At 39.1% G+C, this 27769-nt stretch overlaps 1 protein-coding gene across 2 annotated transcripts in view; it reads right to left on the reverse strand.

The window, feature by feature from the left end:
- The window catches only part of FAR2 (fatty acyl-CoA reductase 2), a 136634-nt gene that overhangs the window by 61399 nt on the left and 47466 nt on the right, over positions 1-27769 (reverse strand). The window contains exon 1 of one of the 2 annotated variants that reach the window (XM_032855165.1): positions 15323-15521. The exons of the other annotated variant lie outside the window; for it this stretch is intronic. The gene's annotated coding sequence lies outside the window, so the exon portion shown is untranslated. Of the gene's footprint in view, positions 1-15322; positions 15522-27769 lie in introns of those variants that run through there. 2 annotated transcript variants of the gene reach the window in all.

Raw genomic sequence — 27769 nt, forward strand, 5'->3', positions numbered from 1 at the left:
TCTTATTTTCACAGTAGCTACTTGATGTAAGTTGGGAAATTCACCCATTCATTCACTTATTCATTCACTTATTCATTCACTTATTCATTCAACTGCTGGTTGAAAGTACGTACTATGTTGCAGGCATTATACTAGGTGTTAGAGACCTTCTGACACCTGCAATGGTTTTAAGCTCATTTGTATCCCCAGAATCTGTCCTAAAACTCAGATGAATTTAGAGACCCATTAGGACCCTGGAGTTTCTTTAGGGCTTGGACAGTTCCCAGAAATGAAATGAATGGGATGGACAATTTCAGATTCTGCTAATGAATTCATAGGCAATTCGCCTTCAACTGATAAGCCATTTCAACCCTGACATAATTCCCCAGGGAAGGGCCTACTTACACCAGCACACACTGGCTTCCCCCACATCCACCCAGTTCTGATCCAAACTCCGGCACTGATACCATGAAAAATGCACCAAAGAGTAGTGGTTTCAAATGTCTGTGGAGACTATACTTCTATTTATTGGGCGAGTGCTGTGTGGTCACGCTGTGATGATGCTTTTCATGGTGCAGCTGTAAGACTGACTAAACCAAAGGCCAATGGCCAGAGCTTGTATCAGAATAGAGCTTTGACCTACAACCTGCCGTACCCGCCCATGAACCCAAACCCTTATCTACAATAAACACCCTAGAAAGCCAATCTGCTATACATCAGATTTGCAGGAAGTCAAATTGCTATCTCTAGTAACCATCCACCCAGCTAAACTCGAACCTCTGGGATGGCTGGTCCAAAACAGCCAGGACGTGATGAATAACTGTCCACTTCTCTAATGTTTGTCTCTGTTTCCAACTTAGCATCAACCAGCAAAAGCCAAATACGTGTCACCAGCCAATCCCACAGGATGCCCTGCTTCTTAGGAGCCCACCTACAGCTTCTCTGTGCCAACAGCTCCCAATCAGGGGGCACCTAAAGCCTTCCTTCCTTCCACCAGGAAGCTTTCCAGCTCCTTCACCTGCTTCTGAGTCTGTGCCAAAATGCAAGGGCTGGTGCCTTTCAGACTCCTTTGCTCCAACAAGCTCAGAGTAAATAGCCTGTGAGTGTTCTCATTTGGTTAGTCTTCCTTTATTTCCACACAACCATTATACTCATTTTGCAGATAAGGGAAGTTAGAGATTCCCTTTGGAATGGAGCTGTCCAAGTGGCAGAGCAAAGTACTGAACCTGATCTCACTAATTCCAAAGTGATTCTATTCACTGTTACTCAAATGTCGAAAAGATGAGAGAAGCTTCTCCTCCACTGTCCTCTGCTAAACTTAATTTGTACTTTTGGAGTCCTTTTATTTTTTCTTCAAAGAAAGTGATCCAAGTTTAATGAGTATCAGTCTACCGGCCTGGTAGTTAAACACCTAAGTTCAATTCAGATGCAGAGTTTAAGGAGATATCCGGGGTTGAAATGGTGTCCCTAAGTCCGAATTTCATTACCATGATTTGAATATATGAACAGGTCTAGAGCCCAGTGGGTGGAGAGAGAGAAGTTGTTTGTGGGGGGAAAGGTCCTCTGACTGTGCTGTCACCCATCCTTGGGACCACAGAGTGGCCACCTCGGTGCATCTGACTGACTGAGGGCAATTACCGAATATGAACCACTGTGTAACTTTAAAAGCGTTTAAAAATAAGGGGCTAGCTCTCGAATGCATCATTTTAGCACGTGTGTAATTATCAGTTTAGAGTACTGGGCAAACATCCTAGTAAAATCGTGTTTGAGAGCAAGAGAAACAGTTGATTAATGATAATACAGTTGAGGAGAGGAAGTTTCCCTTTTAGTCACTACCTTTTGTCATTTTAAGCCACCTAGTTCTAATGGAGTAAAGGTTCCAAGGTTAAGTAAGGTCTCAAACTCACACAGACTTTCCTCTCCAGGGCACAGAAATCCCTCAAGTTCTGTGTCCGAATCTGTGTGAATCCTTTTGTGCAACATGAAATGTTCTGCATTGCCACCGAGGCACAAAGATATCCCGAGGCAAGTCCATGCTGGGCCTTCAGACCCAGAAGGCCAAGAACAGAAGCAGACCCCCCACCCCCACCGGCCCCCGCCGCATTCGCCACGCTTCTGTCACTGAGTACACTGACTTCAGAGATTTCTCTGTGGGCTGGAGAGGGAGGGGAGTTTTCTCAGGACTCTGAGCCAGAGCACACGCCCGAGGGCAGTTGGCCACACCCCGCGACTTTGCCCTCAGGGAAATCAACCCACTCCCTGGGGCTAAAGTAATCCTCAGGGATGAAAGGCAGGAAGGACAGACAGCTGCCACTGGCCTGCTGCTGGAATTTGCAACAAGAAAGAGGAGACCACTTGCTTTTCATTTCAAATGTTAACCCAGGGAAGGAAAGAAATGATTTTACAATTCATACTTTTTTTTTTCTTTGAGAAGTAATTCGGAATATAACGTTAGAGCAAACCTTGGGAATGTTATCAGGTTGTGATGAAGTCTGCAGAAATATGAAATGTGAAAATAAAAAAAAAATAAAAGGATTGAGCTGGAGAGACAAGGGGGTGGGGAACAACAATCTTTTTTTCCCTGAAGAGGACAGAAACTGAGGAGTATATAAACACAAATAAGAACCACAGTTTTGCAGATTATCTAGGTAAGACAAATCTAAAATGTGCAGAAATTTCTCCTTCATGTCCTTGAGAATGTATTTTTGGATTTCTGTCAAATATACAGTAAAAAAAAAATCACAGTACTACTAGAGAAAGAAAAAAGAAATGGGGAGATGCATTTTAGCATGTTTACATACGTACATAAACATCACACAGTATATCTGTACACATGTACATAAGCTTTATAAATGTAATACATACATAACTTGATCTTTCTTCAGTACAAATTCAAAATGGCATTTTCAAAACTAGCCTTTAAAAATTCAATGAGATTCCTAGCACTTCAGAGAAAGTACACGCTTGTCTGTGAATAATGACATAGTTCAGTTACCCTTTCCAATGACATAGGATCTCCCTCCCGTCATCAAAAAACCATGTCTGGAATTGGTGTTGGCCTAGATGTTCTCAGAAGCTTTTTTTTTTTTTTTTTTTAAGATTTTATTTATTTATTTCAGAGAGAGGGAGAATGAGAGCACAAGCAGGGGGAAGGGCAGAAGAAGCAGGCTTCTCAATGAGCAAGGAGCCCAATGCAGGGCTCCACCCCAGGACCCTGAGATCATGACCTGAGATCATGACCTGAGCCAAAGGCAGATGCTTACCTGACTGAGTCACCCAGGCAACCCTCTCAGAAACATTTTTAAAAGACAATAGTCTTTTCTCAATAAAAGCTTATAAAGAGAAGAAAAAATAATGCTAATAAATTACACATAGAGAATTCTAATTCAGAGGAAAGAGAAAGGCAGGAAACTTCTAGGGAGATCAATTTTTTTCCAGAAAAGTATAGGCAAGTTTAGTCATGAGAACCATCACCTCTCACCCACTCTATGAAAGAGAGATAGAGAAGAGGAGGAGGAAGGGCGGGGGAGGGGGAGAAGGGAGCAAGAGCAAGACGAATTCCAGAGGGGAGAGAAGGGGCCGGAGTATGATGGTAGGAGAAGGAAAGAGAACTGAACAAAATCTGTCCTTCTGTCCTGTATACAATGAGGCATGAACAGTTAAATGAAAAAACAAACAAACAAACAAAAAAACAAAAACAAAAAAAACCCCAAACCATTTTGTGCTATAATCTCTCTCTGTTACCCTATAACCTTAGAAGATTCTGCTATTCATTTAGTGGAACCCTATGGGGAAAGTGTCTGGAAGGAGCATCGAGCACTTGTGGTGAGGAAGTAGCAGAGATGTGAAGCATCCTGTGGGGCAGGAAGTCAGAATGAGAAGCGAGCAGGAGAATGTCAGCAGGTCTGCCAGCATTCCTTGGGAATTTGGGTGCAAATTCTGATTTCACAGAACATGGAAAGGGGCTCTAATCTACGTTATTTGCATACTAAAGGAAAGGTGGACTCCAACCAGACACCTGGAATAAAAATTCCTGAAAAGGTACTTTGTGTAAGCAACGGTAAATCCAGTGATTCCCTGTTGGAGGATGGAGTTAGAAGAATATGAACATTTGTCTTCTTGATCTTGGAAGGACAATTTTGGAAGTTCTTGGAATAATGGAAAAGATAAGGCTAGAAAACTAGGGCAGGAGTCACCATCTCAAATATAGGATAAAAGTAACACTGGGATTAATACCAAGATGACTGAATAATCATTGAGAAGAACTAACATACTGAACAAATAATTCTTATCTTTTTGTTTAACACAAAAAGCTAACTGTCCCTCTTTCATAGAAATAATAAATGAAATATTCAAAATGCAACAGCAAAACTTTATGTCATCCAAAAGCAAGTCAAGGGAGATCTATTATAATTATCTATTTGAAAGAATTTTCATGACCTCAGCTCACAAGTATAAAAGATTTGAAAATTTTTACATTATAAGTATATATTGTTGAAGGATAATATTTCTGACTTTGCTTTTTGAAAAATTATATTTTTGGTGGTGATGATGACTTTGGTAGACAACTTTGTATTAGCCTGCCAGCATCTCTTTCTGCTTCAACTAGTCAAAATCTCCTTTTGGGGTAGCACCTCTCTCCCCACCGTGAGCAGTCCTTATGAGGCTGTTACTCAAGATATTCTGTCCCACTTAGCCAAAGGGTAGGTTTTTAACTTTGCATAAAGGAACACAACATTAAAAAAATACATACGTATTGATATCCAAAAATTGATACCTAGAATATAAAATATATAAACATAAAAACATAAAAACATATGGAGTTGATTCATCTAGTGGTGGCATGTTGAATAGTGAATTAGTAGTTGTCTTGATACCAAAGGTAAGTCTCTGATAGCTCTTAGGAAATGGAAAAGGGCTTCTTGCCCATTCTAAGGCTGGGTTTTCAGCCATTCCTTTCATTGTGTGACTACTTCATTTACTTTCAGTAACTTTCTTATTTGTTTACATCGCTATGGTAGGCAGAATTCTAAAATGACACCACTCCCCTTCCCCTTTTAACCACGCCCTATATACTGTATGATCCCCTCCCCTTGGGAACAGGCAGGACTTGTAATTTGCTTCTAACCAACAGAATATGGCAAAGGTGATGCGCTCTCACTCCCATGATTACGTTACCTCATATGGCAAAAGCGAAGGGATTTTAGAGATGTAATTGAGGTCCTTAACCAACTGATCTTACTCATATGAGTGACTGTCTTCATAAGAGAGAGATCTTTCTCCTGGGTTTGAAGAAAAAGCTTTCCTGAATTCTAAAACTGCATGGAAACTGTGAAATAATAATTACGTGTTGTTTTAAACTGGTAAATTATGGGTAATTTGTTACATTATGGAAGACTAATCCAGTTGCCCTTGCTTGTTTCTTTTTTCTTTCAAGATTTTACCTGTTTGAGAGCAAGCATGCAAGAGCAGGATGAGGGGCAGAGGGAGAAGCTGACTCCCCACTGAACAGGGAGCCCGAGGAGGGGCTCCATCTTGGGACTCCAGGATCATGACCCAAGCCGAAGGCAGAAACCTACCAACTTGTTGCTTTCAACCAAAGAATTCAGACTGATAAAGTGCTGGCTCGCTTTAAAAATTCCTTGGTTGAAATCTGTGAAGCATATTTTAATCAAAAAACAACAAAACTGCTTCTATTTCTCTTAGGATTAAATGTCACAAAATATGCGGTCTTCTATGTACCTGCAGTTTTAGCATGAGTAAAGCAGTCCTTCTCTCATTATGACCAGCTAAACCAACTTTATCGAACTTTTTTTTTTTTGTCTCCGGATCTCCTTATACTCCTAAATATTCTTGAGTATCCCAAAGAGCTTGTATGTTGTTATATCCACCAATATTCAGCATATTTGAAAATAAAACTGAGACATTTAAAAAATATTTACTTATCATATAAAACAATGGCAACAACCTATTAAATGCTAACAGAAATAATGTATTTTTTTGAAAAGTGACTATATTTTCATAATGAAAAAAAATCTACATTGAGAGGATTGGCACTGTTTTTACATTTTTGCAAAACTCTTTAATATATGCCTTAGCAGCTAGCTTTTCATATCTGTTTCTGTATCCAATCTGTTGCTATTGTTTTGGTTGGATATATGAAGAAAATCTGGCCTCACACAGATATATAGTTGGAAAAGGGAAGAGTACTTTAAAATCCTTTCCAAATAATTGTGGATTTTTTTTTATATTATACTAGAAACTTGGCAAATTGTAGTTTCTTAAAGTTTAGTAGAATGGGGAGTCTAAAACCCTGTGAATGTTTCATATTGTTACTTTAAGATCTATTAGTCTACCTCAATATTTAGATGGATCTTTTACTCATATGCATAATTTTACAACATTATGCATTGGTCACTTGGAAAATAATTCAGAGTTATGCAGATGTTCCAAATGTTGACACATTTCATTATATAATACCAAAAAATCATATTGGTTAATATCATCACCAATCACATCAGAGAAGTTTTTAAATATTGGGAAGTTATCAAACTCATAGTGACTGACACAAATCTTCCAAAACTCTAATCTTTATTTGAAGGCTCAAAGTTTGTCATTGTGAAAAATACAGCCAATTATTTACCCAAGTGACTGGTTTACTTAGTTTATTTTGATGAAATGTCTGCCAAATACCCAAATCTGAATAACCATAGTTTGCCCGTGAGTCATTCTTGCAGTTAAATGGTGTTCTGTGAAACGGTCAGTTGGTTTAGTTCTCAACCCCGTCACACAGGTGCTTTTCTTTTTCTTTTTTTTTTTTTTAAGATTATTATTTATTTATTTGACAGACAGAAATCACAAGTAGGCAGAGAGGCAGGCAGAGAGAGAGGAAGGGAAGCAGGCTCCCCGCTGAGCGGAGAGCCCAACGTGGGGCTCTATCCCAGGACCCTGAGATCATGACCTGAGCCAAAGGCAGAGACTTTAACCCACTGAGCCACCCAGGCACCCCCAAGTGCTTTTCTTTGAGACAACCAGCCTTTGGGATGAAGCAGAAGTTCTTTGTATGTACTTTTCATGTAATCACATGAAATATTAAAGACATGTAAGCAAGGGTTGAAATACAACTATTTTAACTGCTTCTTCAAGGACATTCTTAAATGAAACTGGTGATTTTTTTAAGCTGTGAGAGCCTGATAATCAAGGATACAATGACTATTAGTATAAGTTGGGGTCACTGCTTTGATCCGTGCTTGTTTTACCCCTCATCACTTTTGCAACATTAGTGCAAATGTCAACACAGTAAAAAGGGCAGATAACATCTTAATATTTTTATGAAAGTAGGTTTGATCCTGTGGATTCCTGAAAGTATCCTAGAGACACAGAGATCTGCAGACCACACTTTTCTTTTCTTTTCTTTTTCTTTTTTAAAGTAGGCTCTATGGTCAGCATAAAGCCCAGTGTGGGGATTGAACTCTTGACCCTGAGACCATGACCTGAGCCAAGATCAAGGGTCAGATATTTAACTGACTGAGCCACCCAGGTGTCCCACTGTAGACTACACTTTGAGAACCACTGATCTAAACTATTATGTGAGGCCCTACTCCAACCATTTTTGCACTTAGCTCAAGGTGGATTTAATAATACTTTTCAGTTTGGGTTTTCTTAGAACTCTTTGGGTATTTTCAAGTGGAAAAGAATTACTGGTAATATTCATGAGCACAGAAGTCCTTAACTTTAACTTATTACACAAATGTATTAAAACAAGGCAGGAAAAAGAACTTCTTTATATTTCAGATTGGGTTAGTAATTAGCAAGGGTCAGAAATACATTTTTATCATGATCAACCTAACTAGCTTTAACTAAAATGTATCAGCAGTTTAATGTGGTTGATATTCTGTTGCTCTGGTTCTCCTGTTTCAGAGGTGTGGACATTTTGAATTTGTTGTTCCCCAAACCAGAAAGGAAGGCACAAAGTTACCAAAGGATCCAGCTGTTCCTTTTTTCTTAGCTGTGTCCTGAGTCCCTCTCTGGTTCAGAGTATAATTCAGCATGTCAAGGTTACAGAGAATTCTTTCTGAATGTTAAAGTTTTAATAAAAAAGCACCTCTGGTCTACCAGCCATGTGTCCCAATAGGCTGACTGAATCCAAAAAAGAAGATTTCCTGTTTTGAAGTTCAACCTAGAATTCACTGGAATTATTGGATAAGCAACATGGTATTGACTAGCAGCCCTTTATTTCTTGACAAAAATATAACTCTTGTCTCATTTGCTCCCATCACCTACCACATTTCCCCCCCCTAGAGCAGGGTATAGTACCTTCTATCAATGATGCTTTGTGCATTGTCGATGCCCAGGAACACCTGGTACATGGGCCAGGGTGCATTCAGAAAAGGTAATGTGTGGTGACAGATTCTGGTATGGCTTCCAGGTTTATTCTAAGAGAAGAAAAGCCCAACCACTAGTAAATGTATATTGACTACAGATTTACCAGACGCAGACTCCACAGTTTCCCTCTTATTTGACCACACGCTTCAAGACCTCTTACAGGAAGTGGCTCAGCAATAGTCAATTTTCCGACGAATGACTTGTGGAAAAGTACTGAGAGATGCACAAAGGTACATTTCCACAACACACAAAGCTCCTAAACTTGCATTCCCAGCATGTACTACAGGGAAAATATGATGAGATTTTTGAACTTGCACTGAAAAAATTCCAACCACTGCTTATTCTGTCATCCTGACTCAGAATCTTTATTTTCATCCTAGTCTATTAATCTTACCCAGCTTCTTTGTGATCATCTTTCCTACTGCCTAAATACTATAAGGCGTGGATGGAGAGAGGCCCCCAAAAGAGAAGAGAGAAATGCAAATGCAGTGCAAACTGAGTTCACAAATTAACTTTTGACAAGAGAAGAGACATTGATTAATTTGGTACAAATAGTGATAAATATATGCAGGTACATGGTGGGCAAGGAGCGAAAAGAAGGAAGATGATGAACTGTGCAGTTTCTCCTTGAGAGGATAAACTGACAAGTTCCTATCTCGAGGCTTCTATTTTCTTTGGAAAGGGGAAAAGAAGTCAGGTGCTGAGAACAGCATGGGAGATTACAGGGTGGAGGGCTTGAGGGGAACAGTGAAGGAGCGAAGGAGCTATTGTGAACACTGTAAGAGGAAGATGACCAGGGCAGGCAGAAGGATTGCTGAGCAAGATTGAGGGCCTAGTCAAAATTGGAGACAGTAACATCAGTCCACACACATGTGCAATTTTTTGCAGCTGAGCTTGGTGGTACATGAATTGGTACAATGAGGCTGGATGTGGGAGTCTTTCCAGGATTTGGATTCTGGAGGAGAAGTATGGAAGGTAGCTAGAAAACTGAGTGTATGATTAAGAAAATAGGAGAATGATTAAAAGTTATATAGTCTAGGTCAGTTAGGAGTGAAAATAAAGGTATGGTGGGGCTAGGACTGATCAGCTGGGAGAAAATGGAGGGGGGATGGTCAAGGGACTAGAGCGCTCCTGGAGGTCAAGGATAGGTATAGTGAAGATAGCACTGAAGACTACAACTTTTCAGGGACAGATTGTTTTTGGAGAGAGTTGCCAGAATTCAGGATTCCAGAGTTGAAGCAGCTGTGGGTGACAAGGTTCATGCTGTGGCCATGGGAATAAATATCCCTGAGGAGTTAACCTGAAGAACATTGGAAATGAATAGGCCAAGGACATTGGAGGGGGATGGGTATAATTTTGGGGTCATCCACATTGACATATCAGAATCTGGAGTGAGGAAGGAGATGGGGACTCAGATGCCAAAGCTATGAAAGAGTATGGAGGAATAACTGTGATGTTGACAGATGGCAGAGGTACTAGGTAGAACACTAATCAGATGGTATGGCCTACAGAAAAGATGTCTGAAGAGACAGTGCTTAGGCCATAAGAGGATGCTGAACATTCTCCTGATCTTAGGAAGGAGAGAATGAACTACTTGAGATTGTCCCTAAAGGATATTCAAATTACACTTAAAGTAAGCAAGTAAAAGATGTAGAGATGATGGAAAGAGTACGAGGAAAGTATGTAGTAGGAAGAAAAAAAACAAGAGAAGGGAAGAAAGCACAAAGGAACGTGGCTATGAGAATGTGGAGGAGGACAGATGACTAGGGAGGTTTGAAATTTGGATATTGGCCAGGGTGGAAGGATGAGACCAGCCTGAAACTGGTTTAGGGTCAGTGCGGAAGTCTGGAGTGCTGGAAACATGCACAGGCTGAGTCCTTTGCTCTAGTTTTGGAGAAGGAAGTTCAGGAAAGGCTGTCTTTAAAGAAGTCTTAGCCTAGAACTGCAAACTATTAGTTCATTCCTAGGGTTCTCCCTTTGTACTGGAAACAAAAACACTCTTTAAGGAGTTTCACACTAAGTGGTTACAGATACCAAGCAGGATATCTATACTTCAGGGAAGATTCGGATTTTTTATGAGAATATGAGGGGAAAAAAAATTGGACTAATCACTCCAAAAATAATCAATTGTATAGCAGGTTTCTCAAATAGGGTTTTTGGGAGTACCTGAATTAAAAATAATAACTTGTTCAACATTTAAACCTTTAAAGTAAATGAAGCCCTAAAAGAGGAGGTACCATTTTTCAGAAGAGAAAATAGAGACAACGCTTGAATATTTTATAATAAAAAACCTGGTGATTTTTTTGTTTCATTTGGAAACAAAACAATCTATATCAAAGGTCAGACTATTAGGATATTTTGCTGAGGAAAAGGTAGATTATGTTAGTAAAGGTAATAAGGCTTAAAAAACCCACTCTTTACCTTTACTAACCTAATCTACCTTATGACCCTGCAATTGCACTGCTGGGTATTTACCCCAAAGATACAGATGTAGTGAAAAGAAGGGCCATCTGTACCCCAATTTTCATAGCAGCAATGGCCACAGTCGACAAACTGTAGAAAGATCCAAGATGCCCTTCAACGGACGAATGGATAAGGAAGATGTGGTCCATATATACAATGGAGAATTATGCCTCCATCAGAAAGGATGAATACCCAACTTTTGTAGCAACATGGACGGGACTAGAGGAGATTATGCTGAGTGAAATAAGTCAAGCAGAGAGAGTCCATTATCATATGGTTTCACTTACTTGTGGAGCATAAGAAAACACGGAGGACGTGGGGAGATGGAGAAAATTGAGTTGGGGGAAATCGGAGGGGGAGACAAACCATGAGAGACTGTGGACTCTGAGAAACACAATGAGGGTTTTGGAGGGGAAGGGAGTAGGGGTATGGGTGAGCCTGGTGGGTACTAAGGAGGGCACATATTGCATGGAGCACTGGGTGTGATGCATAAACAATGAATCTTGGAACACTGAAAAAACAAAATATAATTTAAATTTAAAAAAAAAAACACTCTTTAAAAGAAAACAATATGGAAGTCAATTATATTGGTCTCAGCAAAGTACCAGTGCAATATATACAGTTTGTGGCTGTTATTCTGTCCTGCTGTTAAGTCTGGAATGGGGCAGGTATTAATTGTCCTGGAAAACAAAATGCAATGTAAAAATTCTTAGGAAAAACATGCTTTTACCCTGCAGTCAAAAGAATGTTGCTTTTTAGATATTTCCTTGGCTGACACTATAGTTTCTTATTTCATAGCATTTTTGAAAAATTGATGGCTTAAAAAAGTAATCTGCCCTGACGTAATCACTTAGAGACGGTTAATCGTAATATCCCCATATAAAAGGCAAATGGCAAGAAAGAAGATGTGGAAAGCTTTGGGTCAAATTCTGTAAATACACAGAGTATCTGCTCAATAGAGAGGCAAACTGTGAAAGAAAAGGAACCTGCTTCTTATGCGTAATTTAAAATTGCCCATTCATTGTTCATTAACCCTAAGAAAGATAAAAGGGGAAAATTCATGTCAGCTGTCAGGAGTTAAAATGATAATAGGAAACCACTTTATCAGGGATAATGGATGAGCCATATCTGATTGTATTGACAGTTGTTTTATATAGCTTCATTGTGATGTTTCTATTTTCTTTAAATTCCCTTCTCAAAGTTTCCTAACAGGTTCTTTTAAATATTGCCAGTCAAAATGCCTTGAACAACAGGTTTCCATGGCTCTTAGCCGCCAAGGAGCCAAATCTGTTGACAAACACCAGAAGTCAGAAATCTAATTACAGCACAGAGGGTACCCTGCAGAGATCACGGCACCTCTGTACTCTAGAGGGAGTCTCCCATTCTTTACCAGGACAGAAAAAGTTACCTCTTTTTAAAGAAGAAAAGTGACATCTGCTTTGAATTTTATGTTTGAACATATTTTTTCAAGCTCTAAGTAAGACAAAAACATTAATTGCGTTCTATGTTCTTTCAAATATACTGCCTCACCAGGCTTTCGTATGGTGCTTCCCCAGGGTATTTCCACCATTGCCCCAATTTAGTTCTAAAGAATGTAGTAGTCTCCAACATCATTACTCAAAATATCTGGTCAGTGGGATTCAGAGGCTCCACACACTAACTCCAGGCCAGGATGAGACTAGAACTAAAACGATTTCAAGGTGGAATGAAAAACAGTGTGAAAACTGGATATATATCCAAACCCTTTGAGGAGAGGGGTAGAAGATACAGGCCTACTCTACAATACTACATCAAAATGATTTGAGATGCAATCGAATTTTATTTTAAAAGAAACTCACCATCATAAATAGGTTTGTGTTTCCAAAATAGTTTGGAAAAGGGACTTAGGGTTCAAGCTTCTCCAGAGGAGAATTTACATATGAACTTTTCCTAATTAACTCCTTACAGTTACTTTAGCGACAAAGATCTTGCTCCGGTATTTCGTGAGCCTTCACTATTAGAAGTGAAAAGAGCAAGTGTTTAAAACTCAAGGCAATTTTCAGATTGTGTGCTATTAAATTGGTAGAGGGAGCAAGTATAGAGGCTTGACTATGGGTTTGGGGAACAAGATCTCTAATTTTCCTTTCTCTCAATTTCTTTGCTCTGAGTCAACTTAATTCATGGAGGAAATGTAGTACAACCAGAACGATATCTGACTTCTGTTAAAATAATTAAACAAGAGGCCATTAGACTGAGGTGGCTTTAATGCCTTCCTATCCTACACAAGCACACAAAACCTAAGCCTATAATGCCTCAAAGTTAAGAAATTGAAACCCAAGGACAACTAATCACAAAAGACCAACTCAGCTTTTCCATATAATGCAACCATATAAGCTAGAGCTAATCAAATTCCTGGCTTTGGTTCTGGTTTAGCACTGCCCAGTTCTAATTGATTTTTGCTCAGATAAACTCTTAACATATTTAATATGCTTCCATTCATCTCTTAATACTTCAAAGGGCAAATAGCGTCCAACAAAATAAATAAAATGATCACTAATATTTATGCAACACTTACCATGGTACGGACAAATATCCCATGGGTAATATATTTATTTTCTCATACAATCCTTGCAATAAGTCCAGGAGGTAACAAATGGCAACTCTCAGCCCAGAAGCTTAAGGAACTTGTGCAAGTTGACACAGTTGTGTCTGACTGTTGAAGGAGGAGGAGTGGGAATCTGAACCCGGGAACCCTGTCTCCAGAGCCTGTTTCCTTCTACAGGAAGCTGGTAAGATGACCTTGGCTCAGTCTTATCTAGGGTAGAGAGCATGCACCTTCTTCTCCACATGGTATTTAGTTTGGAAATCAGGCAAGTTGCAATCATTTTGGGCACCGATATAAGGGGAGGCCTGAGGTGCTCAAAGGTGTACTGACAATGTTGAGCAAAACTGGTCCAGGCAGAATATCATTGCCGTTATTGGCTGCTTAATTCCAAATTTCCACATCGACATTTGTCCAACATTCCACATCAACAATGGTCTTATTGGGCTTTAACCCACTGAGCCACCCAAGAGCCCCAACAATGGTCTTACTGGGTTGCCAGAAAGGCCTGTGACCTACATGAGTTCTGATCCTTCCGTGAGACATCCTCCCCTCCCCACTAACATTATTATTCTACAGCATTCCAAAAGCCCCTTCATCTAATTTTCCCGCCAGGAAAATTAGATGCTAATTGTTTAGACCACGATGTATCTAGAGGTATCCTATAACTGTAAACTTTGATCCATAATAACATCAACATCAGTAGCTAAGACACTTCATATCAAGCCTTCTGCTAAGGGCCTCACAAGTAGTATCTCATTTAACCGCATGATAATTCTGTGAGGCAGACATGATTATTACGGAGAGCTGAGGCTCAAAAAAGGTAAGTAACTTGCCTGAGAGATTTTATTTATAAAGTTAACTAATTACTTGTTAATTCACATTATTTTTATATCCCTTTGCTCAAAAAAGAATACAAAGCAATTCACTCACTTGCTGACCCTTCTGTTAATTTATATAACCACACGTCTTTCATACAAGGGCATTAATTTCACTTTGCAATTTCAATATACGATTAATAACTTTTAAAAACACTGTTTCGGTCTAATAAATCACTACTTTGGGATGTATATGATTTGACTATATTCTATAGAGAAGTCAGCTGAAGCAAAAAAGGAGGTGAAGTGTTTATAGAATGAAGGCCCCATTCCAATTCAATCCAATTCCAATCTCATACCCAATGAGAATAGAACAGGCAGCCTTCTGCACTTTGGGGTTATTTAAGCCCCCCCCCACATCCCACATCAATTGTTAGGCATGAGCTGGAATGAATGACCTCGGCTCTGAGTATGAAAATTAAATTCTGTTTTTTAATTGACTTTTCCAGGCAAATTTAATAAAATGATCAAATACAATTGAAATATCGAATTCTTCCCCAGAGCTCTCAAGTTCCTTTCTGCTATAATCCATGTTTGAATCCCATATGAAAACCCTTAGCCTTTAAATCTGCACCATATGTGCCAAAGTGACAGTCGGTCATGCACATACTCAGGGCAGAACTGAGTTTTGGAGACTGGGAACAACTGTCTCCATCCCTTCCCCATACACCCATCCCCACCCCCAGCCCCACAGAAAGGTCAGCCATTCATGTCATGGAGTTGCAGTAAAAAAACACTTTTTTTTCTTCATCCAAACATCTAAGTAACTCGCAACAATCATTTGGCTTGTACCTCATGGCCCAAAGTAAACCAAGAAATCATTTTTAACCAACACAGAACATTGCAGACTCATTGATTCTACTTCACAGGAAATTAGTCATTGATTTCTTAGGACAAATGAGTTCTGGTGAGCTACAGGGGAAACCAAGCCAAAGTGAAAATGAGGTCTCTCACTCCAACACTCATTTAGCTTGTCACTCCTACTATTAGCTTTAGCAACATCTGGGACTTCATTCATTGCTTATTTTTCTCTTACCTTCTCGTCCTATTTCTCTCACTTCTGATTTCCCCAGGACCAGAAGAAGATATGAATAAGAGCCAAGCAGGAAATGTGGCCGAAAAATTTAAACCAGGTCTGAAGAGCTATGGAAGGGGCTCCCAGAATTATCTCACAACCAGCAGCCTTTCATGCAAGGAGCTTTAGGAGCTCAGGAAGAAAGGCTCACTGCACTATTATATCCTTGTGCCTGAGGCCCAGCTCACTGCAGGCTGGTATTGGAAGGTTCTGTGGGCTGGGCTTCCACGCACACCTGCAACCGCCTGTGTGTTGTGAAATGCAGACGATGACTTCTGTCCTAAAAGGTTGCCACTGCAGGCCTTGTAAGCCAGAGTTTGAGAAACCTAACCTGGTAATCTCTTTGACAATCAGAAACTGAACATCATCTTGTAATTCATTTAATCACTATTCATCTGGAAAAAAGAAAAAAGACTATTAATGACTTCTTACGTATTAAGCACTGTGATAGGTAGTAGTAGCAGAGGGCACTGATATGAAGAAGGCAACAAAAGCTATGGACTTCTATAAATACATGTCCGTTCACTTCCCCCTCACCCATCTCCCAGTTTTACGAGTTTGCTTGGGGATATGGGGAGAGAAAGGGGTTTTATAGAGGCAGGAATGCACAGTGGTTCAGAGCAGCATCTCAAGGTCATGAAGTTTAAGTTCCAATCACAACCCTCATATATTTCAATTCAGTAACTTTGGACCAGTTTTGTAACTGCTATGTGCTTCAGTTTCCCGGTCTGTAATCCTGGGATGATAAGAATAAGAGTACTTCCCTCAGAAGGTTATAGCAAGGTTTAAAAGAATGAATTTACAGAGATGATTCAGGAGAGAGCCTGGCAAATAGCACAATGTAATTATTACAAATACTCCCGTCATCCTCTCTGGCTGATCAGATTTCCTACATTTCATTTGGAACAAATTGTCAGTGTGTGTACAGTTCTTTTTCTTTCTTCTTTTTTTTTTTTTTAAGACTTTATTTGAGAGAGGGGAAGGAGAAGTAGATTTTCCATTGAGCAGGGAGCCCAATGCAGGACTCAATCCCAGGAGCCTGAGACTATGACCTGAGCTGAAGGCAGACGCTTAACTGAATGAGCCACCCAGGAACCCCACAGTGTGTACAGTTCTACTAAAAGATTTTGTTCTGATGAGGACAGCTGGTGTCACTCTAAACTAGCATTATGAATGTGTGTGTACAGTTCTTTTTCTTTCTTTTTTTATTTTTTTGAGACTTTATTTACTTGAGAGCAGGAGAAGGAGAAGCAGACTTCCCACTGAGCAGCATGATGAATGACGATGGCACTTATTTTCAAGAGCGACTACGGTACCTCTAGTATTCTAAATTAGGCCTTATTAGTGGGTGAATCTAAACTCAGATATATTATGGTGACAAAGAATCCCTACTTAACCAAACTTTAGTCAGACTCCTCTGAGCCTTCTTCTCGACCAGGTCTTGATTTTGATGTGCTGAACCCAGTTTTAGCAGAAAATCCTGCTGGGCCAGTTTATGAAGAATCCTCCCCACTCTCGGTCCAATTAAACTCTTCTTCCTCCACCTTTGATTTCCAACCAAGTTTGATTTCTAATCCACCCCCACTTACTATCTAAATAAGTTCCTCATTAAGTTGCCATCCTCTCCCTCTTGCTGTCTACCCGCTAGAAATCCCCACTCACTCCAATTTATGTGCGGAATTGAGTTCAATATCCCTCTCCAACAGCAACAGTCTTGGGTCCTATCCCAATGGTCTTGCATAAAGTCTTCCTTACCATTTTCCAGAAGTGCCAGGATAATTTATCTTTAACAATGGAAATAAGGAAATATGACTATTATTGAAATAAGATTCAATCTCTACTCAACATACACCAATGGGAAAAATATTAAATAGACTGGAAGAGTTTGTGATGCTTGGAGACAGACTGCCTTAGGACAGTAGCACGATGAAGGTGAAGAGGGGCAGATTATGAAAACAAGTATAGATAATTTAGATTACTTCCCAGGAATCAACTGTAGGTGTTTTTCCCATCTAAAATAAAAGATAATTACTTGTTTAACCCTCAAACTGATTTTCTGATACTGCTGGTAGTAAGTTATAACATTTTTAGGCACACAGCAGCATGCCTGATGGCAGGATTAAATTGGGGAAAAAACTGGCTGCAAGTTAGATCATTTATCAAGAAATAAAATGTCAAAAATAATTTGATACTTTAGAAAGAAAAAAAATAAATTTAACAGATGGGATTTTAAATGATTAAATTTGAGCTCAAGTTGAATATATTCTGAAGAGAGGAAGGAATTGAAAAGTAGTTATGATAGTTGTATTTTTCTATGTGAACACAGTTTTCAAAACATATTAGTCTTCAGAAATCTTAAATTGGAGATGAGAAAGAGGCGAGAAGAAATATTGATGAGCAGAGAAAATAATGCATACTTACAGTAGTCATGATTTTTTACGTTCCTAGAGGTAAATCACAATTTTCCTGAAGTACTTATAAATAGTAAAAAGTTTGATTTTAAGTTCAAATTTTAGATTTCACCATCTTATCAAAGCCATCTATTAAAACAGCCACTCATTTATGAGACTAAATTCTACCTCCCTTTAGAATTACTGCAAATTAAAAATCTTTCCCTAATACTAAAAAAAAATCTACCCCTAGGATTCCTATCACTGTTGCTTCATGGGAAGAAACCAGTCTAAACCTCCCCCTGTATTCCCAGAAAAAGATTTGATACTGTAATTTATCTATCTTTCATTAGCAAGAAAAAGCTAATAGAGAAGGGGCTGCATGGAGAAAGTGAGTGAGGCCTTTAAGGAAAAACTGCCAAGGCCAGAGTCCATTAAGAATTCACCTTGATGTGGTCCATAAACGCAATGGAAAATTCCTCAGCTGTCACAAATGATGAGTACCCACCATTTGCATCAACATGGATGGAACTGGAGGGAATTAGGCTAAGTGAAATAAGTTAATCAGAGAAAGACGATCATCATACAGTTTCACTCATATGTGGAACATAAGGAATAGCGTGTAGGATCATAGGGGAAAGGAGGGAAAGCTGAATGGGGAGAAATCAGAGACAGAGATGAACCATGAGAGACAATGGACTCCAGAATACAAACTGAGGGTTTCAGAGGGGAGGGAGTGTGTGTGGGGGGGTTACAGTAGCCAGGTGATGGGTACTGAGGAGGGCACATGCTGTGATGAGCACTGGGTGTTATATGCAACTAATGAATCACTGAACACTACACCAAAAACTAATAATGTATCATACAGTGGCTAACTGAACATAATAATAATAAAAACAAAGAATTCACCTTGAATGTCAATGAAAAGCTCAGGTTCTAGCCCTGCTGTTTCTAATTAGCACTATAACTTACTGAGCTCAGTTTGCACACGTGTAATGTGTATGGATGGTGATTTCTAAGTACCCCACTAGCTCTAAAACTCGTGATTTATAATGAGTAAGCACCACAGTAAGAGATTTGGTCCTAAACATTTCAGACGTCTAGGTTTCTAAATCTAGCTTGAATGCTTCTTTTATTCATTCAATTTTTCAATCCGCCCAAAAGAAAAAAAAAGTTGTCTGCATCTAAATTATAAAAAAACGCTAAGGCTTTTCGAGAAAGGGAAACAAATGATGCCATTATTCATCCCCAAAGTACTTTGAAAATGAGAGAGATGATATATGCACTATAAATATAATCATTTGCAAAATTACTTATATTATGCAAATCATTTTTAAGGACTTAAATTGATCTAAATTTTAATTGTTCTTCCTTTTTTTTTCTTTCTACTCAGTTGCAATGTAATGTAAATTATTTTCAAGAAAAGATTTTCTCATATCCATGGTGTGAGGTAATTTATTGAACATGTAGGTATTGTTCTAGGTGCTGAAGCATGCAGCGAACTACAAAGACCCTGTTCTCATGAAGCATACCTTCCATCAGAATTGTCCTGTTTAATAGTATTAGTTCATGATTGGAGAAAAGTATGAAGAAGAAAATAAATACCACCTATGTTAGAATGTTTGAGGTCCCATTTTTTTCAAGCATTTTTTTCCAAGAAAGATTGCAGCAATTTGCAGTCCCAATTACCATGTAGTTTTTATGTCACAAACACTTATTTAGAGTTTATTACGGGCCAGGTCCTGTTCCAAGTGATTTTATAATATTAAGCCATGTAATTCTCATAGAAGCCCTAGGTAATAACAGTCCTTACCTCAGATACAGGATTTTAAGTTGGTAGATTTTTATTTTCAACATTTTAAAGATATCATTCCATTATCTTCTGACTTCTATTGTTGCAGAAAAGTCAGTCCTTGTTCTTACTGTAGTTTTCCTGAACGTAACCCCCCCACCCTTCCAGCTACTTTTAAGATTTTTCTCTTTATCTTTGTTTTAAAGCATTTTCTAGGTGTCTAATTTTTTTTTTTTTTTAAATTGAGTTCCTTCTTGGTGATCTGGCAACAAGTAAGGGCTGGACACAAATTTGGGGTCATGTGCATATGGAACAGAGTATAAATAGATAACTTTATCAAGTGACGGCAAAAGACGAAACAAGAGAAGATATAGCATCCTGAGTAACCCTAAGTATAAAGATGAAAAATGGGTCAGAGAAAGAGCAGCAACAGGAGTAAAATAGAAACCAAGAGTAGAGGTCACAATCATGAAGAGGACCTATCAAGGATAGTAGTGAGCAGTGGTAAATGGAATAGGCAAGAATAAAGACTGGAAATGGGTCACCAGATATAACAATTTTTTTTTTCTCAAGAGAACACATTTGTTTTGTTTTTAGGGCAGAGGTAGAAGTAGAAGCCAGATTTTTATGTATTTGCCTTACATTGTTTCAGGTTCAGACATATATATTATATATATATATATATATATTTTTTTTTTTTTTTTTCCTTTTTAGAAAGAGAGATCACAAGTAGGCAGAGAGGCAGGCAGAGAGATAGGGGGAAGCAGGCTCTCTGCTGAGCAGAGAGCCTGATGCGGGGCTCGATCCCAGGACCCTGAGATCATGACCTGAGCTGAAGGCAGAGGCTTAACCCACTGAGCCACCCAGGTGCCCCTTCAGACTCATATATTTTTATTTTATCTTGAATGTATATTTAAGAAAGAATAAAATTTTTCTGAACATACCTTGGGAATTTCTAGCTACCATTTTTAAAAAGTGGTTAGCCAAATATTACTACTACAAACAAAGGACATGTCAACCACAGATATGGATATATTTTCTATTCAGGTCAAGTGAAGTCTTGTTGATAGGTCCTCAAGAGTTCTAGTAGAGCCAGGGCACTCTCCCAACAAATAGAAGGATGATTTGGGAAGGACTATATTGGCCAGTAAATTATATCCTTGACATTTTCTCTCCCTTCCTGGTGTCTACTTGTTTTCATTATCATACCTCCAAGGCTTCCCCCAATATCACTTAGGTTTTTTGTCCTTTACTATTTCCCAAGACCTGACAAGGCTGGTCCCATGCTAATTTTCTATTTCCTCTAATAGACTTTTGTCCTCATTCATCATTGCATTGCTTCTAGTAGGGGGAAATACTGAAAATAAATACCTGGCAATAGGAAAATCAAGAAGTTAGCTTAGCCATGTAATGAAATACTATGAGGTTATTTTTAGACATACTTAATAATATGGAAAAAAGTCAATATACTAAGTGAAAAATATGTCTGATCTGCATTCTGGTTCATAAAATAAGGATATACTTGAATAGAATATTTGCAGCTGGATTTACCTGAAAATAACAAATGACCATGAGCAAAATGTTAAGTAGTTTGGGCTAGGGAGTCCCACATTATTCCAAAATAGACAATGATTTAAACAATATGCTGTAGTACTGGGCTACCAAAGAGCTGTATATGAGTCACTCTTCATTTCTATGTTCTTTAAGTGATTTATAGAGAATGTCATATCCCACTGCAAAGTTTGACTTCTCCATTAGATTAAAAAAAAAAAAAATCACACTGGCATCTCTCCTTAGTTTAGTAGCTCTTCCGACAAAGACAAAATGGGAGCCTATTGAGTCGGTGTTCATTACCATTTATGGGCTGTACTCTTAGTTGATTAATGTGGTTTCATTTTATTCAACTAAAATAAAACCTCTGGAACATCTGTTTTAATGTTGTTTTAGAATTTCTGATTTAGATGGAAAACTGAAGATATATTCATGTTTCATTTAAAAAAGAAAAAGATAACACAAAACATTTCCTTATTAAGAGGACTATAATTAAATTAATTTAATAACAAGGCGACTAAGACAGCCAAAGCATTTCAAGTAGAGAATTCAAGCTATTCACAATATTGCTTGTGAAAAATTCCTTATTTAAAAAAAGAAACTGAAACATTGATTTTTTCCTGTATATAGAGGGTTCGTGTCTCTATCAAGACACTGTCAGACTTCGTTTTCCTCTAATTCATATAGTGCTTTATGAATATATCCCATAGGCCCTTTAATATCCCCGAGGGTCAAGGAGAAGAATTTTCTTCATTTAACACATAGAAAATCTAGCACAAGGGATCGACTCAATTATTTTAGAAGATTGAATAATTCATTGGGAAAAATGGAAATAGAATGTAACTCACACTCTTTTCTCCTTTACATAAAAGTTATAGTTTTGGCTTGTTATAGACATATAGGCACAAAACTGATCTTGTAAGTCACCACATTATAATTATAACTACTAACAAAGGACTCAAAACAGCCTTTTTTTAATTAGTGTCAAAATCCTGATATGTAGTCATCTATAAATATGCATATGCATACACATACATAATCTACTAAATTCATACACATACACTCTGTATTATATTAGCACCATTTTATAGATGGAGAGAACAGAGGGCTTAAATACCGTTCCGGAATATAAAGCAAGTCTTAGCTGAAGAACAAATACAAGTCAAGTATTTGAATGGCTATCTTTCTCAATGCTATTGTGTGTGTGCAGTGTGCAGAAGAAACAATTTGTAAACAGAAGGAAGATCTTTGCTGTCTGGATGATATGTGATGAATGGTAGGATTCTTGATTGGCCAGACAGTGTTTATTCTCTGCCTGAATTTAACAAAACAAAGTACAATCAGTAAGTTTCTCTCCTTTGAATTAAGAAAAAAACAACTGGGCAAGTTCAGGGGAATGCATGGTTTTTTATTAGTCCATCTATCTATCTATCTATCTATCATTCATTCATTCATTCATTCGATGATGTGTCAACTCCTATTTTCTGCCAGGCCACTTATGGTACTTGATGATCAGACCAGAGCTTATCATTATGCAGCTTATGTAGTGGGAAAGATGATTAAGGAATTTTAGTTAATTTCAGTGCAATATTACTGAGCACAGTGATGATCCAACCCCAATGAATGTGATCTTAGGTTGCATTTAAGAACAGTATCTAGGGAGCATCTGGGTGGCTCAGTCAGTAACAAATTGGAGTCTTGATTTCCGCTCAGGTCATGATCTCAGAATTGTGAGATGGAGTCCCCGCAACAGGCTCTGGGCTGGGCATGCTTGCCTCAGATTCTTCCTCCCTCTCTCCCTCTGTCCCACCCTCCTCTCTAAAATGAAAAACAACAACAACAAAAAACCCAGCATCTAGAATAATTCTTGTTTTAAGAAACTAAATGATAATAAATGGTTGAAAGCTGTGGATAGGTATAGTTCAGTTTTATAAAAGAAATCATATTTTAATCATCAGATATGCTAAAGATAGAGTGGTCTGCCTCAGGAGTTAGCAGATGTATCCAAGCAGAGGCTGAAAAACTACTTTGCTGGTACGTTGCTGAAGATCCATAATTACCTGATGGATGGCTGACCCTGGTGACCTTATTATTCCTTCCAAACATGAAAGTCTATTAATCCAAGAAGCAAATTAGGGTGTATCAGGACAACAACTTCTTTAGTGTTTCAAACTGTTTGATTCTATCCAAAGACTTACTTTCTGAATGACCTCAATCAATGTTGCTGTTCAGAGAAAGAACTTAAATTTATTCTATGCTCTGGTTTATACTATCTTGTTGCATTCTTTGCAACTCACTGAATTAGTTACCTAGGGCTGTTATTAACCAAGTACTGTGGACTGGTTGGCTTAGCACAACAGAAATTGATTGTCTCACAGTACTAGAGGCCACAAGTCCAAAATCAAGGTATTGGCAAGGCCATGCTCCCCCTCAAGATGCTGGGGGAGGGTCTGTTCCAGGCCTCTCTCCTAGCTTCTGGTAGAGACTTGGCTGGTGACAGCATAGTTCCAATCTTCACGTGGTTTTCTCCTTGTATGTTTGTCTCTGTTTCCAAATTTCCTGTTTTTTTTTTTTTTTATAAGATTTTATTTATTTATTTGAGAGAGCCTGAGTGTGTGGGGGGAGAGGGAGGAGGGAGAGAAAAGAGGAGGGAGAGAATCTCAAGCAGACTTCACACTGAGCATGAGCCCCATGTAGGGCTCAGTCCCATGACCCTGAGACCAGGACCAGAGGCAAGACCGAGAGTCAGACACTTAAACCAACGGAGCCACCCAGCTGCCCCCAGATTTCCCTCTCTTTTTAAGGACAGCAGTCAAGTTGGATTATGTTGGATTATGGGCCCACCCCTTTTCAGTATGACCTCCTCTTAACTAATTACATCTGCAGTAACCTTATTTCCAAATATAGTCATATTCCAAGGCACTGGGTTAGGACTTCAACATGTGAATTTTGGAGGGACAAAATTCAGCTCACAATGCTTACACAGCACCATCTTTCACAAACTAACTTCCTAAAGCTATGATTAGGGAAGCTCCAAAGGAGTTGACCATCAGGTAAGTCACCATTACAGCTAGGAGCCTTGATTGTGATGGCCCAGCCAGTGCAATCGCCATGGAACCAGGGCCAGCCGCATATTAGACACATCACTTACCTCCTCTGTATACAGTTTTCTCTACAAGTTGCTATTATACACTTACATGACAGAATTTTTGTCAGTGAAACACAATGATGTGCGTGAACTTTGTAAATGTAAAGCACTTTGTAAAAGTCTGAGAAAGAGGCTAGGAGGAGCTTATCTAACTTCGCCTGGGTTGTTTAAAAATATCAGTAAGAAGAATGTGACTCAACAGAACCCAGATGAAAGATTAGCCCCATGAAGTGCAGTCTGGTAAATGAAAACTTATATATGTGCATATATATATATGTGTATATATATATATGTGTGTGTGTGTGTGTATACATATATGTATATGTATATATATGTATATGTATATATGTGTATATATATATATTTACTACTTTCAAGTATATATATATACTTGAAAGTAGTAAATCACTTTCCCTCCGCATATAAATGACACCACTTTTATAAGAGTAAAATTCAAAAAATCAAATCTGGGCTAGACAGCACACTCCTCTGACAATTTAGGATCAAAACAAACATTTAGTAAAAAGTCCAAGAAGCTGTGGAAGACTCAACCATTCCTATTGCCATCACTAAAGCATCCAGACTTGAACATTTTTTATTTGTATAACTAATTAAGTCAAACTACTGCCAACTGGAGAGCTGGCCAATCATGACCGTAAGCTCTACCTGACCACAGGCGCCCCTGGCATGAGGTAGCACAGGAGTCTAGGCTCGGAAATCAGTCCTGGGCTCCACTTATAAGTACCTGACTTTGGACAACTTTTTGAGGTTCTGTCTCCTTGTCTGTCTTATAGAAACACTTAGCAGCTGTCTCACCCACAATAATAACTGCTATGATACTGGTGAGCTAAAGCTAGGGAAGTATGTAAGAAATAAGAAGAAATTCAGTGGCTTATTAATGATACACAATGAGTGTCTATGAGTGAGTGTGGAGGGGACAGGGCTGAGTTTGAAATCAGCTCATTTGATTTTGAGCCCATTCTACTTTTGCTTGTGTGTGTGTGTGTGTGTGTGTCTCCTTTCTTAGAGCTGAGAAGTCTTAATACAGTTTTTAACTAATGGCAGGGAGGCTATTTCAATGCAAGAATGAATTCACTATTCACTTCCACCCCACCTGTCTAGGGCCTAACTTCCGGTTTTCTACCAGTAGGACTGACTGGAATTCAGCAGCAGAGAGGACTTCTTTCCAGAGTCTGAGGTGGCAAAATCACCGCTCCCACAGCGGATCCAAATGGCCTTCAGGAACCATGAAGACATACTTGTTCTAAAGGAAGGCCTCACTGTCTGAGCTGCACACGTTCAGCTCCACATGACCCGGAGCCCCGCAAGCTCATCTGACCATAAAATCAATACACTGATGACTGACCTAACCCACCCCATCCATCAAACAAACGAACAAACAAACAAAAAGAAAAAGGTAGTGAGAGAAGACTGTAGAGGCACACACGTGTAAAGACAAAAGCAGTTCTAAAGGCAAAAATCTTTGCAGAAAGCACCGATTCCAGAGGAAAACATCTTGTCATTCATTAAACTCTCCAACGTTCTCCAATGTCTCCAACGTTCCTTTTTAATTAGAAACATGATCTTTGGACTCTTCCAGTGGAATTACTCTTTGATTGTCTCCTTTTTTGCCTGTGCAGGGCTCTGACCTTAGCTCAGGCCCAAATTACCTGCTGGCTGGATTTTTACAACAGTCACCTAACTGGTAGGCCCGCTCACCCTGCTTTCCCTTGCAGAGTACTCTGTTTATCTTCTCTAGATTAATCCACCTAGTGCTCCTAGTGCAGATTGCTTTTCCTATATTAGGTCCTATTAGTTTCTTGCATTTGCCACTGGAACATCCTCCCGTGATTTCGTTTCTGTTCCTCCCACTACTCGGAAATTAAATTCCCCTCATTAGTCCAATCTCGTGTTTAAGATAAACACGCCAGTGCACACGATCATTTCCTTTTCAAAATGTGGACTGCAGCTGTTGTAAGTATCTCTCATTTTGGTAGTATTTATTCTCTAATTGGCTCATGTTTTATAATTTTGTTTCCAGAGTGATACCCACCAAAAAAACCCCCTTTTGTCTTTCTTCTCTTGTGCAATCAGCTCCAGACCTGAGTTCTCAATAACGACCTCCTAAGAGCTGAAGATCAGACAACTGCATTTCTTCCTAGGCAAGTAACCATAATAAACCTTTTGGTAAAATCTGATTGTAGAAGTGTAAATGAAGAATGAAGAAGAAAATGAGTGTGAAACTTGTCTAGCCACATGTCACATCCTGTCAAGAAAGGCTACACAGAAAAATTAAAAGAACATGCTTTGACTCTTGGCCTCTGATAAGGCCTATTTGTCCTGTTTCAATGGACTGAGTGGCAGGCTCAAGTCCCTGTGTTACTGACATTTGGGTCCAAAACTGCCCTGTCTGGTCTGCAGCTGCTCAGTAATGAGTAGATGAGTGTGAACAGATGGCAGAAACCAAAGCGTTCTGTGGAGTTCACCAGAAGTGTCCAGAGTCTTCAAACTCAATTTAGACGAAGAAGCACAGGAAGAGGACTTCAGTTGCTTTCAAACTGTGGTGGGTTGTTTGTCCCCACCATTCCCTGCCCCCGCCCCCCAGGTTGGGTTACTGCTTAACCCTCTTGCTCAGCCAGGAAATGCTAAGGTTCTAGCTCAGTAGGGAGGAAATACATCTGATGCTAAAACACAGACTTACTTGAAAAAGTCTTTGTAAGTTATTATATGAATAAGCAGAGTCTGATGGGTAATGTGCTGCATTCCAGTTTTAAATTCAATGCAGTGGTGTGGAATCTACCTCCTTTGAGATCTGACAGACTTTTATCTGCAAAGGATCTTAAGAAAGGCCCACTGCAAGCTCCATTTCCTTCTAGTTGGGTGGACGTCAGAAAAATTACCCATCTGTCCATCCTTCCCTCCATCTATCCAACCTCTCTCAGCCCAGTATCTGCAGTAATAGGATAGGAATTTTACTCAGGCCTACCCTTCAAACAAGGAAAAAGAGAAAGAGACAGAGAGACAGCAAAATCAAGGGAGCAAGCAGATCGAAGCCATGGTACAAGCATCCGTGAGATTCAGGAAGTACCAGCGCTGAGTCCCCTCATCCTGGGCAAAGGGAGGAGAGCTTTATCTGTGATACTTACCCTACAGGAGATACCAGCTTTGCTGTCTCAGTGGTCCCCCTTTCTGGCTATCACTCAAGGGAGTTCTTCTACACAAGTGGTTGTACTTTGTCATGAATCGCCACACACCCCCAGTAACAGTGGGAATCCTGTATCTGAGAAAATGAGATAAAGTATTAGCATGTGTCTACACTTAATTTCTGTTAGACATAGGCTTTCAAGCAGGGGGTGGAAGTGGGAAGTGAGGAGTTATGAGCTAGAGAGGAATTCTGATATCCTTCTCCAACTGTAAAAATCAGGTGTTATGGCTAAATATACCCCATGATCCCGACCCAAATATGTTTCCAAAATTCCTTGGCCTGGCACACGAGGCTATTCAAAAATCAGATGAAATCTGACTTT

The sequence above is a fragment of the Lontra canadensis genome, unplaced genomic scaffold (genome assembly GCF_010015895.1).
Source record: "Lontra canadensis isolate GAN:19392208 unplaced genomic scaffold, GSC_riverotter_1.0 scaffold9, whole genome shotgun sequence".
NCBI classification, from domain to species: Eukaryota; Metazoa; Chordata; class Mammalia; order Carnivora; family Mustelidae; genus Lontra; species Lontra canadensis.